The sequence below is a fragment of the Arvicanthis niloticus genome, chromosome 12, assembly GCF_011762505.2.
Source record: "Arvicanthis niloticus isolate mArvNil1 chromosome 12, mArvNil1.pat.X, whole genome shotgun sequence".
NCBI lineage: Eukaryota > Metazoa > Chordata > Mammalia > Rodentia > Muridae > Arvicanthis > Arvicanthis niloticus.
The window spans coordinates 69,245,577-69,250,293 of record NC_047669.1 but is presented as its reverse complement, the minus strand read 5'-3'; the positions used below and the strand labels follow the sequence as shown (position 1 = coordinate 69,250,293).

At 37.2% G+C, this 4,717-nt stretch overlaps 1 non-coding gene across 1 annotated transcript; it reads left to right on the top strand.

Moving 5' to 3' along the window:
- The first annotated feature begins 220 nt into the window (after positions 1 to 220).
- On the top strand, positions 221 to 326 carry LOC117718365 (U6 spliceosomal RNA). Its single transcript, XR_004608050.1, has one exon. It is a non-coding gene; the product is annotated as a U6 spliceosomal RNA (small nuclear RNA).
- Positions 327 to 4,717: the final 4,391 nt, after the last annotated feature.

Sequence of the window (4,717 nt, the reverse complement as noted above, 5' to 3'; positions counted from 1 at the left end):
TTTCGGGTCCCTCTGCTCATCGGGAGAGGAATAATGGCGCTTTTCATTCCCCATGAGGCTTTCAAATCATAAGAGATTAAGCATCCGCAATTATATCAATCCATTCATAATTCAAAAGGATCCAAGCTGCTGAGGAAACCAGAGCCAAACAGAATAGCTCTTTGCTTCACAGAGCCATGCTCGTTCAGTAAAATTTGCTTCCTTAAAAGGTCTTTATTGTGTGCTCACTTTGGCAGCGCATATTCTAAAATTGGAACAATACAGAAAAGATTAGTATGGCCCTGTGTAAGGATGACACACACATTCCTGAAATGTTCCATAGTTTTAAGGACACAGGAGGCAGGCTCCCGATAGAGACACCCAGGCCAGTTAACACCAGAGATAACCCAGATGGTGGGAGGCAAGCAACAGAAGCCAATGTATTTTGGCACCATCAGAACCCAATTCTCCCACCACAACAAGCCATGGACACCCCAACACACCTGAAAAGCAGGATGTTGACCTACAATCACATGAAGATAATAGCAAATTTTAAGGAGGATATAATTAATTCAGTTAAAGAAATACAGGGAAACAAAGGCCAACAGGTAGAGGCCCATAAAGAGGAAACAAATTCCTTAAAGAAATACAGGAAATCACAATCAAACAGGTGAAGGAATTGAACAAAGCAGTCCAAGACCTAAAGATGGAAGTAGAAACAATTAAGAAATCACAAATGGAGCAACCCTGGAGATGGAAAACCTAGGAAAGAGATCAGGAGCTCCAGATGCAAGCACCACCATCACAGTACAAGAAGTAGAAAAGAGAATCTCAGACATATGAGATACCATACAGGATATTGACACAACAGTCAAACAAAATATGAAGTGTAAAAAGCTTCTATCCTAAAACGTCCAGGAAATCCAGGACACAATAAAGACCAAACCTAAGAATAATAGGAATAAAAGAATGTGAAGATTCTCAGCTCAAAAGGCCAGAAAACATCTTCAACAAAATCATAGAAGACTTCCTCAACCTAAAGAAAGAGATGACTATAAATGTACAAGAAGCCTACAGAACACCAAATAGATTGGACCAGAAAAAACCCTCCCATCGCACAATAATCAAAACACCAAATACACAGAACAAAAAATGTCAAGTAACATACAAAGTCAGACCTATAAGAATTACACCAGACTTCTCAACTAAGACTCTAAAAGCCACAAGATCCTGGACAGATGTCATGCAGACTGTAAGAGAACAAAAATGCCAGCCCAGGCTACTATAGGAAGCAAAACTCTTGATGTTGAAACCAAGATATTACAGAACAAAACCAAATCAAAACAATATCTAACTACCAATCTAGCCCTACAGAGGATTCTAAAAGGAATACTCCAACACAAGAAGGGTATCTACAGAAAACTTACAAACAAGAAACTAATCATCTCACAACAAACCCAAAAGAAGAGAATCACCCAGACATAATACCACCTCCAAGAACAAAAATAACACCAATTACCAAAAATCTCCAGTCTTTAATGTCTCTCAACATCAATAGACTCAATTCCCCACTCAAAAGCCATAAGCTAATATCCAGGATATGCAAGCAAGGTCCATCATTTTGCTGCATGCAAGGAACACACCTCAGTGACAAAGACAGACACTACCTTAGAAGAAAAGGCTGGAAAAAAAAGTTTTCCAAGCAAATGGTTCCAAGAAAGAAGCTGGAGTAGCCATTCTAATATCCAATAAAGTCAACTTTGCCAAAAGTTATCAAAAGAGATGGGGACAGCACTTCATGCTCATAAAAAAATATCCACCAAAAGGAAGTCTGAATTCTGAACATTTATGCCCCACAAATGCAATGGCACACACAAAAGAAACTTTACTAAAAGATCAAAACACAAATTGAACCTCACACAATTATAATGGGAGACTTCAATGGACAATTTCACCAATGGACAGGTCATTGAAACAGAAACTAAACAGAGACATGGTAAAACTAATAAAGGTTACAAACCAAATGAATTTAACAGATAGATACAGAACATTTTACTCCCAAACAAAAGAATATACCTCCTTCTCAGCACCTCATGGCACTTTCTCCATAATTGACCATATAACCAGTCATAAAACAAGCCTTAGCAGATACAAGAAGATTGAAATAACTCCATGCATTCTAACAGATCACCATGAACGAAAGCTGCATGTCAATAACAACAAACACAACAAAAAGCCCACATACCCATGGAAACAAAACAAATCTCTACTCAGTGATAACTTGGAAAGGAAAGAAATAAAGAAAGAAATTAAAGACTTTCTAGAATTCAATAAAAACAAAGACACAGCATACCCAAACTTCTGGGTCACAATGAAGCAGTGCTAACAGGAAGATTCATAGCTCATAGTGCCCTTGTAAAGAAATTGGGAAGATCCTACACTAGCAACTTAACAGAACACCTGAAAGCTCTAGAACAAAAAGAAGCAAACATACCCAAAAGGAGTAGACAGCAGGAAATAGTCAAACTCAGGGTAGAAATCAACCAGTTAAAAACGATACGAAGAATCAACAAAACCAAAAGCTGATTCTTTGAGAAAATAAACAAGATAAATAAACTGTATTGGCTGGTTTTGTGTGTCAACTTGACACAAGCTGAAGTTATGACAGAGAAAAGAACCTCCCTTGAGGAAATGCCTCCATGAGATCTAGCTGTAAGGCATTTTCTCAATTAGTGATCAAGGGTGGGAGGGCTCATTGTGGGTGGTGCCATCCCTGGGCTGGTAATCTTGGGTTCTAAAGAAAGAAAATTGAGCAAGCCAGGGGAAGCAAGCCAGTAAGTAATATCCCTCCATGGACTCTGCATCAGATCCTGCTTCCTGACCTGCTTGAGTTCCAGTCTTGACTTCCTTTGGTGATAAACAGCAATATGGAAGTGTGAGCTGAATAAACCCTTTCCTCTCCAACTTGCTTCTTGTTCATGATGTTTTGTGCAGGAACAGAAACCTTGACTAAGACATAAACTCTTAGCCAAACTAACTAAAGGACACAGAGACAGTATCCAAATTAACAAATCCAGAAATGAAAAGGGAGACATAACAACAGAAACTAAAGAAATTTTAAAAATCAGATCTTACTCCAAAAGCCTATACTTAACAAAACTGGAAAATCTAGATGAAATGGGTGATTTTCTAGACTGATACCTCATACCAAAGTTAAATCAAGAGCAGGTAAACTGTAGAAACAGCCCTGTAACCCCTAAGAAAATAGAAGCAATCATTAAAAACCTTCCAACCAAAAAAAAAAAAAAAAAAAAAAAAAGCCCAGGACCAGCTAGTTTTCTTGAAGAATTCCACCAGAGCTTCAAAAAACAGCTAATACCAATGCTCCTCAAACTATTCTATAAAATAGAAACAGAAGGAACAGTACCTAATTCGTTCTATGAAGACACAGTTACGTTGATACCTAAACCACACAAAGACCCAACAAAGAAAGAGAACTTCAAACCAATTTCACTTATGAATATAGATGCAAAAATACTCAATAAAATTCTTACAAACTGAATCCAAGAACACATCAAAACAATCATTCACCACAATCAAGTAGGCTTCACCACGGGGATGCAGGGATGGTTCAATATACAAAAATCCATTAACATAATCCACTATATAAACAAATTCAAAGAAAAAAAATCACATGATCATCTCAGATGCTAAAAAAGTTTTGGACAAAATCCAATACCCCTTCATGTTAAAAGTGTTGGAGAGATAAGGAATTCAATACCCTAACCTAAACATAATAAAAACAATATATAGCAAACCAAGAGCCAATGTCAAATTAAATGGAGAGAAACTTGAAGCAATCCCACTAAAATCAGAAACAAGACAAGGATGCCCACTTCTTATCTATTCAACATAGTACTCGAAGTTCTAGCTAGAGCAATAAGGCAACAAAAGGCAATCAGAGGGATGCAAATTGGAAAAGAAGAAATCAAGATATCACTATTTGTGGATGATATGACAATATACATAAGTGACCCCAAAAATTCTACCAGAGAACTTCTACAGCTAATAAACAACTTCAGCAAAGTTGTGGAATATAAAACTAACTCAAACAAATCAGTAACCTTCCTTTATACAAGTGATAAACTAGCTGAGAAATAAATTAGGAAAACAACACCCTTTACAATAGTCACAAATAATAAAAAATAACTTGGTGTAACTCTGACCAAACCAGGGACAGATCTGTATGACAAGAACTTCAAGTCTCTGAAGAAATCAAAAAAGACCTCAGAAGATGAAAAGATCTCAAATGCTCATGGATTGGTAGGATTAACAGTAAAAATGGCCATCCTATCAAAAGCAACCTACAAATTCAATGCAATCCCCATCAAAATTTCAACACAATTCTTCACAGACATGGAAAGAGCAATTCTCAACTTCATATGGGATAATCAGAAAGCCCAGGATAGCAAAAACAATTCTCAACAATACAAGAACTTCTGGGGGAATCACCATCCCTGACCTCAAGCTGCACTACAGAGCAATAGTGATAAAAAAAAAAAATTGCATGGTATTGATACAGAGACAGACAGGTCCATGGATGGAATAAAATTGAAGACCCAGAAATAAACCCACAGAACTATGGAAAGTTGATCTTTGACAAAGAAGCCAAAAACATACAGTGGAAAAAAGAAAGCGTCTTCAATAAATGGTGCTGGTCTTACTGGTGGTCTGTATG